Source organism: Thalassophryne amazonica, chromosome 3, assembly GCF_902500255.1.
Source record: "Thalassophryne amazonica chromosome 3, fThaAma1.1, whole genome shotgun sequence".
Lineage (NCBI taxonomy): Eukaryota > Metazoa > Chordata > Actinopteri > Batrachoidiformes > Batrachoididae > Thalassophryne > Thalassophryne amazonica.
In genome coordinates this window covers 104181640-104193843 of record NC_047105.1, presented here as the reverse complement: position 1 = coordinate 104193843, position 12204 = coordinate 104181640, and the positions used below count along the sequence as shown (strand labels likewise).

The following is a 12204-nucleotide window of genomic DNA, read 5'->3' as shown; positions in this document are numbered from 1 at the left end:
TTGCCAACATGCGCAGTTTTCCGGCATATTCCACCTGTTTCTTGACGAGACTAATTGAACTTCTATGCACACAAATCACTAACTTGCCCGGAATTAAAATGGCGACCACGCCTCCTTACTGACAGTATTTACTTAATGGTTTTCATTATGCTTTTGTTCTTATTTTGAAAGTTCAATAAGTGGACTGATATGTTAAACATGGTGCGAATGCCATGTGAAAGACTAAAGTAAGATAATTTTATGTTTACTGAACAAGTAGCAGAATTTTTTTTTTTTTTGTATATTGTTCTGCAAGCCACTTTTAATTACAAATTCATCCACCCACCACCTGAGTTTTCATTATCCTTCATTTGTTTGGCATTTTTTGTTGAAAATTTAGCAGGTGAACACTGGGTGTGTTTAAAACAATACTGCACCGCTCTTAATTCATAATCTGAAGTAAAACAGAGCATGCCATGTAAAAGAAACAGTTTTATTTTTGCTTATTAAACTGTACTATATGGTCAAGACTATTTCTATTTAGCTTCTTTTGTCTGTATTAGCATATCTGATATTGGAGTAATCCAGAAATAATTGAAAGTAATCAAATTACATTACTTTAATATTATGGTACTTGGATTACGTTACTGACTACATTTTTCAACAGGTAACTAATAATTGTATCAGAATACATTTTTAAAATAACCCTCCCAACCCTGGAGCTGACTACCCAAGAGAAAGAAAAAGGACAGGAAAAAAAAAGATCATTTTTTTTCACACCATATAGACTTGCCGGCATATCACCCAAGTCATGCACAGACAGATAGTTTCGACTTATGGTTAAAATTTCAAACAAACTAATTCCAGACAAGTTATTTAAATTAACGTCACATCTGTTGTTTTATAAAGTGAAAATATCAGCTATATGTTTTAGTTTTAAAGTAATGCACTAATTATGAAGGTTTTAGCATTTATACACACATGCCACAGTGCATTATGGGTAAATTAGTTTCCTGACAGACATGAGTGGTTGGTTCGTTGGTATAACACACACAACTTACTGAAATGTGTGGTGGGTTTTACAAATAAATCTGTATTTGCAAATATACCATTTTTTTCATTTGTAAAAAAAAAAGGCAATTTCAAAATTGAAAATTCTGTTTGTTAAGTGGATTCAGCATTCACCCTATTGAGGTTTCAAATCCCGCAGTCTTGCAAAACTTCGAAGAGGTCGCTGTGCTGCGAGATGTCATTAACATTGAAAATTGCATTGAAATGGTCAGATAATGCTGCACTTTACCCGCTGCACACAGACAACAGCATTAACATCGCAACACAAAACTCTTTGTATATACTGTAATTAAAACTCTTGTGAATATATTCTCTGGGTTTATAGATGTTGTTATTGTGTTTGTTTTATGTAAACATGCCAGAAGCTCAGGCTGTTTCCCATTATTTTCAATGGGAGTTGCTGTGAGCTGTGAGCGCTTCCTGTTCATGTCATTCTGGGGGAAACCGAATTTTGCTATTTAACGTCCTGCTTATTGTCCTTTACAATACTGTTTATCCTCTTTGTTCCAGAGTAATATATAAGATATCTGAAATTCGGTTTGCGTTTATTAAATTCAACGCAGATTAAATGTAGCAGACACAGATTAATTGGAATATCTGTTTTAGCAAATTTTCAGGGTCTCATGCATGCGTGATGAAAAGCATAAAAATGTAGATTTTTGTAGTATAATGTTCATTTACAATTGTTGTCATGTGGATTTGCTATGCTGTTTAGACCACAGCAACTCTCTGGCGTGCAAGGGATTAAGGGGTATCTCAATAGGGCGAATTCCCTAAAAGTGCTGAACCCACTTAACAAACAGAATGTTCAGTTTTCTAATTGCCTTTTTTTTTACAAATGAAAAAAATTACATATTTACAAATACAGATTTATATGTAAAACCCACAACACATTTCAGTAAGTTGTGTGTGTTATACAGTGGTGGACATAGCTAACCAAAAAGTTAGCTTCAATAACAGATAATCAGCTAACTGAAAAGTTATCTTTTATGAAGCTAAACCAATAAACCACCCAAAAAATTATTGGAAGCTACAGCTAACCGATGACTTTCAGTATCGTCTCTGGTACACTTGCAAATAACAGACCACAGACCCAAACAATGAGTCAGCACTTCTAACTTTGTGCACCCTGTCCACTGCTGGAAGCTCCTGTTTACTACATAGCTTATAGCAGTGAAACAGATGAGAGGAGCTGCAAAGATCAACTCTCTACACAATAGCAGTGTCGCCGTGAGGCAGAGGTCTTAGAAAATAAAGCAGTGCTGACTTATGGTTTTGAAGTGTAAATAAAATTAATACAGATAGAATAACTCCATTAATGTCAATTCTGTCATTTGTACAAAGTCAAAATATAACATATATCTTTTAATTTTAAATAATGCACTAATTCTGAAGTTTTGTAACAAACAGACAGATGCCAAAGGGATTATGGGTAAATGAGCCTCCGCTAACACTGATTGGTTGACTCATGCATTCTATGTAAAAACCAACACGTTAATGTGTGAGGTGTGTGTGTTGGTGGTGACATATTATATATGATATAACTGGGGTCAAATTAAGTAGAACACTGCCATCTACTGGTGCGCAGATGCTTAGTACTTAAGGCAAATACTGCCATGAACACTACTGGCCAGTAGATGGCAGTAGAGACCCTGAAAACTTGCAGTTTTCATACGGATCATTATTATTCCAAATAAATAATCTGTCCGTGTCTGCTACGTTTAAGATGCGTGGAATTTAATAAACGCAAACCGAATTTCAGACATCTTATATTATACTGTATATTACTCTGGAACAAAGAGGACAGTCAGTGTTTGACAAAAGCAAGACATTAAAGAACATAAAGCATTGCAGCTCACAATGATTCCAAGTGAAAATAATGGAGAAGCAACTTGAGCTTCTTCTGGCATTTTTACATAAAACAAACACAAGAATTTTAGACACAATATACAAAGGGTTTAATGCTGTTTTCCATGTGGAGCCTGATCAGAGCGTCGCAAATGCATTTCTTCTGTCGTGAATGTACTGAGGTAACCCATAATGCACTTTGTGGAGACACAATGTCCACACTAAAACCTTCAAAATTAGTGCATTACTTTAAAACTAAAACATACGAGGGCTGTCCGTAAAGTATAGGTCCTTTTTATTTTTTTCAAAAACTATATGGATTTCATTCATATGTTTTTACGTCAGACATGCTTGCACCCTCGTGCGCATGCGTGAGTTTTTCCATGCCTGTCGGTGACGTCATTCGCCTGTGAGCACTCCTTGTGGGAGGAGTCGTCCAGCCCCTCGTCGGAATTCCTTTGTCTGAGAAGTTGCTGAGAGACTGGCGCTTTGTTTGATCAAAATTTTTTCTAAACCTGTGAGACACATCGAAGTGGACATGGTTCGAAAAATTAAGCTGGTTTTCAGTGAAAATTTTAACAGCTGATGAGAGATTTTGAGGTGATTCTGTCACTTTAAGGACTTTTCACGGTGCGAGACGTCGCTCAGCGCTCTCAGGCAGCGTCATCAGCCTGTTTCAAGCTTAAAACCTCCACATTTCAGGCTCTATTAATCCAGGACGTCGTGAGAGAACAGAGAAGTTTCAGAAGAATTCGGTTTCAGCATTTTATCCGGATATTCCACTGTTAAAGGATATTTTTTTAATGAAAGACGTGCGGACGGACGCAGCCGACGCGGCGCGGCGGCACAGGAAAAACACCTCCATGTTGATAACCATTTGTTAAAATCCAGTTGGCTTTTGATGGCTTTCAGTGGAGTGAGTATATGAGAAATTGTTTATCAGCTGGAGATGTTCCAACTTGTCCTCAAGGCTTCCAACAGAGGTGTTTTTCCTGTGGCGGAGCGTCGCGGCGGCTGCGAGCCGACGCTGCAATCCGCCCGCACGTCTTTCATTAAAAAAATCTCCTTTAACAGTGGAATATCCGGATAAAATGCTGAAACCGAATTCTTCTGAAACTTCTCTGTTCTCTCACGATGTCCTGGATTAATAGAGCCTGAAATGTGGAGGTTTTAAGCTTGAAACAGGCTGATGACGCCGCCTCAGAGCGCTGCGCGACGTCTCGCACCGTGAAAAGTCCTTAAAGCGACAGAATCACCTCAAAATCTCTCATCAGCTGTTAAAATTTTCACTGAAGACCAGCTTAATTTTTCGAACCATGTCCACTTCGATGTGTCTCACAGGTTTAGAAAAAATTTTGATCAAACAAAGCGCCAGTCTCTCAGCAACTTCTCAGACAAAGGAATTCCGACGAGGGGCTGGATGACTCCTCCCACAAGGAGTGCTCACAGGCGAATGACGTCACCGACAGGCGTGGAAAAACTCACGCATGCGCACGAGGGTTCAAGCATGTCTGACGTAAAAACATATGAATGAAATCCATATAGTTTTTGAAAAAAATAAAAAGGACCTATACTTTACGGACAGACCTCGTATATCTGATATTTTCACTTTATAAAACTTCAGACGTGACGTTAATTTAAATAACTTGTCCGAAATTAGTTTGGTTAAAATTTTAACCATAAGTTAAAACTGTATGCCTCTGGATGACTTGGGAGATATTGCCAGCACATCCGTATGGGGTCAAAAGAAATGAGCATTTCTTTTCTGTGACAAGTTCTTCTTTGCTTGTAGAGGGCAGAGCAGATTCTCCTGAAACCAGCTCTCCTCTGCAAAGGACAGAGCTGTGCATCTACTACAAAACATTTAATAGGTAGATACTCAAGTCTTTGATTTCAGACTTCATAAATATTTATAACTGTTAAACTTTGTTCACCACACCTGCAAAAATAATGGTCTAAAATTTATCGGCAGATAATTAGTCTGCTGATAGTTTTCAAAGTTATCTGAAAACCTAATCTGATAATGACAACATTAGCTTTGATAATTATCAGTTAGCGGATTAGCGGAACTGTGCCCACCACTGGTGTTATACCAACCACCCAACCACACATGCCTGTCAGGAAACTAATTTACCCATAACACACTGCGGCATGTGTGTATAAATGCTAAAACCTTCAAAATTAGTGCATTACTTTATTTTCACTTTATAAAACAACAGACGTGATGATAATTTAACCCCTTCTAAGCCTGTATATCCCATCAATGGGAAATTTCACTTTTATTTGTGAGATACTGACTGAATCTCAATTCTACCCCTTGGCCCTTCCCCTTACCCCTTACCCTCCGTTTTGCACAGGCACGAGAGACAGAGGGGTATCTCAATTCTCTTTTTGTAGCGAGGTGGAGGAGTAGGCGGAGGGCTACAAACCCCTTCAAACGGAGTGAATCTGGATGCACACTCCATTTAGAGGGGTAGGTGGAGCTTACTGCTGTCTCCAAAGAAACAAACATGGTGCAGAAAGAGCCGCACAAATGTAAGCGGCTTTCATTACAAATTACACTGGTTAGAAAGTTATAACTTGCCAAAAAACTTTACAGGCAATTGCCTATGACAGCAACGTGTATGCTGCTGGATGCATGTTGCGTATATTGTCGTTCTGAAGAATATCGTAACTTCGCTCGTGCACTGAGGCATTATAATGCACATACACACAAACACTATGATAAGACACTTTGATTTCTCACAATGGAGAAAATCATAATAATAAGCACGTTAATTTGTATGTTCATAAATATTTGGATAATAGCGATTCCTGCTGTTGAATTTCAAGCTCTGTAACACGTGTGTATTTTGTAAACAAACAGGAAGCCCTGAGCACACTCATCTCCTAATAAGCTTTCAGGCAGAAAATGAGGAGAAGTTTCATAAATGGAAGTAAGTTGGAAAATATATACATACACATCAGGTTATGTGTAACACATAACCTAATGTCCTAATAGGCTGCTATTATTTGTCAAGGAAATTTCTAAAGGAAATAGGGCTGAATGCAAAAAATGGGAGAATTTGAAAAAGAAATATAAGGTTAACAGAACTAGATGCAGCCCATAACATATAGGTGCTGGTCATATAATTAGAATATCATGAAAAACTTGATTTATTTCAGTAATTCCATTCAAAAAGTGAAACTTGTATTATGTATACATTAATTCCACACTGACTGATATACGCGTATTTCAAGTGTTTCATTCCACACAGATGAATATATTTCAAGTGTTTATTTCTTTTAATTACTAATTAATTTATTATTAATCAATCAATTAATGATTAATCAATTAACAATAATAATTACTAATTATTAATGATTAATTATTAGTAGTATTATTAACATTAATTAATTACTAACTAGTTCATTATTATGATGGTCGAACCTTGGATTCAGGAGGAGCAGTGTGGTTTTCGTCCTGGTCGCAGCACGCTGGACCAGCTCTACACGCTCCATCGGGTGCTCGAGGGTTCATGGGAGTTCGCCCAACCAGTCCACATGTGTTTTGTGGATCTGGAGAAGGCGTTCAACCGTGTCCCTCAGGGCACCCTGTGGGGAGTGCTCCGGGAGTACGGGGTCCGGGGTCCTTTGCTAAGGGCTATCCGTTCCCTGTACGACCGCAGCAGGAGCTTGGTTCGCATTGCCGGTAGTAAGTCAAACCTGTTTCCAGTGCACGTCGGCCTCCGCCAGGGCTGCCTTTTGTCACCGGTTCTGTTCATTATTTTTATGGACAGAATTTCTAGGCGCAGCCAGGGTGTAGAGGGGGTCTGGTTTGGGAACCACAGAATCTCGTCTCTGCTGTTTACGGACGATGTGGTTCTGTTGGCTTCGTCAAATCAGGACCTTCAGCGTGCACTGGTGTGGTTTGCAGCCGAGTGTGAGGCGTCCGGGATGAAAATCAGCACCTCCAAATCCGAGGCCATGGTTCTCGACCGGAAAAAGGTGCTTTGCCCTCTTCAGGTTGGTGGAGTGTCCTTGCCTCAAGTGGAGGAGTTTAAGTATCTCGGGGTCTTGTTCATGAGTGAGGGACGGATGGAGCGTGAGATCGATAGACGGATCGGTGCAGCGTCTGCAGTGATGCGGTCGCTGTATCGCACCGTCGTGGTGAAGAGAGAGCTGAGTAGGGGGGCAAAGCTCTCGATTTACCGATCGATCTACGTTCCGATCCTCACCTATGGTCATGAGATTTGGCTCATGACCGAAAGAACGAGATCGCGGGTACAAGCGGCCGAGATGAGTTTCCTCCGCAGGGTGGCTGGGTGCTCCCTTAGAGACAGGGTGAGGAGCTCGGTCACTCGGGAGGAGTTCGGAGTCAAGCCACTGCTCCTCCACGTCGAAAGGAGTCAGTTGAGGTGGCTCGGGCATCTTTTCCGGATGCCCCCTGGACGCCTCGCTGGAGAGGTGTTCCGGGCACGTCCCATTGGGAGGAGGCCCCGGGGAAGACCCAGGACACGCTGGAGGGATTACATCTCTCGGCTGGCTTGGGAACGCCTTGGGGTTTCCCCGGAGGAGCTGGGGGAGGTGTGTGTGGATGGGGAGGTCTGGGCGGGTTTGCTTGAGCTGCTGCCCCCGCGACCCGACTCCGGATAAAGCGGAAGAAAATGGATGGATGGATGGATAGTTCATTATTAATACTATTAATTATTATTATTATAAATTACTAATTAATTAAATTAATTATTAATACCACAAAATTCTCTGACATGACTGCAATGCGTTGAAGAAATCTGCAACTTCTTCTATTTCTTTGCATTCATGCAGAAAGGCGAGAAAATAAAAAGAGCAAACAGGCTACTGCAACAAGTTGCGCTTTAGTAGCCATGTTGACAAACAGTGAAGACAGCAGTCCGGGCAGTTTTTTTTCCCCGTAAGGCGGAGGTGTGTCTCATTTCATAGGGCTAGAGGCATACCCCTTCGCCTTACCCCTTGTTTTAAAGGGGTAGACATGGGGGTAGGGGTAGGGCCAAGGGGAACGGGAAGGGGTACAAATGAGAATAAAGACTGGGCCACTGACAAGCCAAAATGAGGCGGGTGGTAGGGGCTTAAAGTAGACCTGCATTGAAATAAATGTGGTCAGATCTCAGAAAGAAATAGCTGATATGTATTTATAAGACCCTTATGAATGTAGTAAAGTAAATCTGCAAGCCCAAATTTGTAATTCAGCGGAGAAATCTTCATTTAAAAATGACAAATTTGCAGCTAAAATTTGGTCCTCAGCGAAAACTGTTTGTACATCTGGGTCATTGCAGTGACGTCCGGCAGAAGACAGAGCGCTAGCGCCTTCGGTCCGATCGCGCATTGAAATTGATTTTATGTGTTAGTAATGTTACTGTTATACACATCCTGGTTTCAGCATCCAAAAGCAAGCTGCAATGAATGTGAGATACAGCTCTGCATGCTCAGATCAGCGGCGACATTGACAGTGGGTGACGTTCTTCCCCGACACCTCGCTCTCTGCCTCCACTGCGCTTACTGAGTCTGCGTGCTCGGTAAACGCCGAACCAGGCCACTCACATCGCCCCCGTGTCTGCTGTGCAGCCAGCACCACGTCCCTGTCTACTGAATGGAGGTGCAGCCAACTTGGCACAAGTCCAGAGACTACGCTCGCTGTTTTGATGCGGAGCGGCCGGTGACACCTGGAGCTGCAAGGACAGACTTTGCGCAGCGCCGCACGTCTCGGTAATCGGAACCGCAGAGCTCCGTGGCCGCTGAGAGAGGTTTATATCTTTTTAATGACTTGGATTCTTTGCGGGTCCCGCCTCTGTACCCCGCAACGGTAACACCGGAGGCGAAAAACGGCAGATTTTCAATGCGACACCACTCAATCAAACAGGCGTATGAAAAAGTCCCCCAAAATAATTTTCAAGCACAAATAAAAGAAATGTGTACTCACCAAACGTGCCGCAAGACAATATGAAGTTTTAAAAAAAGTAGATCCTTCTGTATAAGACAAGAAAAAGGTGCAGATGCACACTGACGTAAATCCACAAATTACAGTTGGCGCGCACATTGCATACTGGGATAGGGTCTTTTCCCTGATGTCTTGGCAGCTTCCCGGATGTGATGACAGTTTTGCGGAGGGCTAAATTTTAGCTGTAAATTTGTCATTTTTAAATGAAGATTTCTCTGTTGAATGACAGATCTGGGCTTGCAGATTTACTTTACTACATTCAGAAGGATCTTATGTGTAAATATAAGTTATTTTTTGGTCCAAAGATCTGACTGCATTTATTTCAATGCAGGTCTACTTTAAACAACTTGTCTGGAATTAGTTTGTTTAAAATTTTAACCATAAGTCAAAACTGTCTACCTGTGCATGACATGGGTGATATGCCGGCAAGTCTGTATGGTGTGAAAAGAAATTGTCTTTATTCTCCCTCTCCTCTCCTCTCCAGTCACCAGGTCTCTTTTGCTGAGAAAGGCTGATCTGACACAGAAGCGCTGGCTCATTGTTGTGTCAGTAGCTGTTAGTGTACTGAAGTCAATACTGAAAGTTATCGGTTTAGCTTTTATCTGTAACTTCCGCTAAATTTTTTAGGGGTTTACCGGTTTAGCTTTATAAAAGATAACTTTTCAGTTAGCAGATTAACTGTTATCGAAGCTAACTTTTTGGTTAGGTGTGCCCACCACTGCTTGTCGGTCTGTTATGTAAATTCTGTCTCCCTTAGTGGTCATCTCCTAGCTCCGTCATGCCACCCCCCCCAGTCTGCGTGTGTGTTTGGTGCATGTGGGCGTTCCCCTGTGATCTGCATGTTTGCATGTGTATGAGTGTGCGCGTGTGGCTCCCTCCTGCATGTCCCAGTCCCGGCAGGTGTATGTGTGTGTGTATGAGCGTACATGTGGTTCCCTTCTGTGTGCCCCAGTCCCTGAGTGGGTGGGTCAGTCAGCTGTGTGGGTGGTCTCGTGGGGGCATATGTAAGCTGTCATCACCTCCTGTCTCGTTCAATCTTCCCCTTGTGTGACAGCTCTCATTTATCCTTCTGTTGATCATTGTTGTTCTCGTGATTACTGTGCATTGTCTTTGTGATGTTTTTTGTTATATTTCAATGTTAGTTTCTGTAAGTGTGTCACAACTGTAGGTTTAATGTTTCATGGTCTGGTTTTGTTTTCCACTCGGGTTCTTATGTCACATTTATGGATTTGGTTTTATTCCCTCTTTGTTCATAATGCCTTTGCACCTATCATCTCCTCGTGCTCCTTTTTGTCCCTCCGTGCTTCCCCTCCCTCACGCAGTCCTCACACCTGCTGTAACCAATTAGTTTGGTATTTAAGTCACACTCGTTTGGTTCTCACTGCTGATCAGTTATTTCCTGTTCGTCGTCCTGAACCACGCTCCTGCACCTGTATTGTCTTCTGGTTGTAAATGTTCATCTCACTGTCAGGTTTTGATATTTGATTTTGGTTTATCACATCGTTTACTACAGACTGCTAGTGTTTTTTGTTTTTTTTGTCACTTTGGATTTTTGTGTAACGTTGCTAAAGGACTCTGTTGCACTTTGGATTTTGTCACCTGGAACTGTGATTCACTCTTGCATTACCAGTTACTTGGAGGAATAGACACCTGGGCCCGTATCCACGAAGCAGCCTAAGGCTAAAAATAACTCCTAGTGATGATATTCTAAGAAAAAGTTTAGAATTCCTCAAATTCTTAGACATTTCTTAGAATTTTCCCTTGGTAAGATGAAAGCTGTCCGCAAAGCACCTTAGGCCTTAAGAGAGATCCTAAGGTGCCAAACTGGTAAGAGTAGGGAGGAGGACTTTTAGGAAACGTAAGAGTGTCTTATGCAGAGAAGATGGCAGAAAAGAGAGAGAAGAAACAGAAATATTCTCCGTATGTAGGATGACAGTGAATCAATAACACACTATGCGCTTGATCTATGTAATTACTTTATGTTAATTTACTGTCGTATAGAAGCTTGAATCTTCGACTGGACTGGGTTGGCACTCCTACACTACCACTCCTACCACTCTGCCTCTCGGTAGGAGGGGTCTGGTTAGGTTTAAAACTCCAGCTTTTGTGACTTCTTGATTATTCTTCTCTACAAGAGTCAAGACAGAAGTCAGACCACCAGAGCAAGAATTTTAGCTGAGGAAGCTTCTGCGATTTGAAGCGAAACGTCCTCACGTCAAGCAACCCAGTCCAGTCGAAGATTCAAGCTTCTCTACTATGGAAACCACCTGGACAACTGAGAGCCTACACAGAAACCACCTGGACAACTGAGAGCCTACACAGAAACATTAATTTACTGTCCTAATGTATTTATAAATTGTTTAGGTTCTTGTTATCATATACACACTGTTAATATTATCAGTATTTATTATTATTATTATTATTATCTGTAGAGGAGATATGAAGTTATCAAATAATCCGAGGACAGGGTCATGGGACATACTGTCCAACAGTTGCTTCATGGGTATGGGCCCTGATCTTTTATACCCAAACTCTTGTGTTTGCTGCCTGCATCCTGTGGTCTAGTCCTTGTTTTCTGTGGTACCAAACCATAACATCAGGGCTGTTTTGATTGCAAAATGTGGACCTACGCAGTATCAGGCAGGAGGTCACAATGTTATGTCCAGGGTTGGGTAGGATTTTTGGGAGCTTGAAAGTACAGATGGACACTCCTGCTCTGATAGCATTTTTTACCTGGTTCCATCATCTGTGGACCACAAACAAAAATGGTCCAAATTGTTAAAATTTCACTGTAAGGTGTAGAGAAACTTGACTCTTCGACTGGACTGGGTTGCTTGACGCGAGGACATTTCGCTTTTAATCGCAGAAGCTTCCTCAGCTAAATTTCTTGCTCTGGTAGTCTGACTTCTGTCTTGACACTTGTAGAGAACAAACAGAAGCCAGCAAAACCTGGAGTTTTAAACCTAACAAGACCCCTCCTACTGAGAGGCAGACTGCTATTGGCAGTGACTAACAATTGTTCTAATTAGTACCTACTGTACTCTAGTTAGCACGCTCCTAATGACAGGGCAGCTGTCCCTCCTAACGATGGGACTGACGCCTCTCCTGGCACCTCTCCTGGCACCGTGAATGACTCATTACCATGAACAAAAGAGTGAAACTGCTCTGACCTGAGTACCCCATTGTAAACAGGGGACAAAGCATGTAAGGTATATCCTTGAATTAGTATTGAGGACTGATTCAACACACACACACACACACACACACACACACACACACACACACACACACACACACACACACACACACACACACACACACACACACACACACACAAGACAAGCTATTGC

At 41.6% G+C, this 12204-nt stretch overlaps 1 protein-coding gene across 1 annotated transcript in view; it reads right to left on the bottom strand.

Annotated features, from left to right (window-relative positions):
- Positions 1-12204, bottom strand: part of dnah1 (dynein, axonemal, heavy chain 1) — a 194400-nt gene that overhangs the window by 176914 nt on the left and 5282 nt on the right.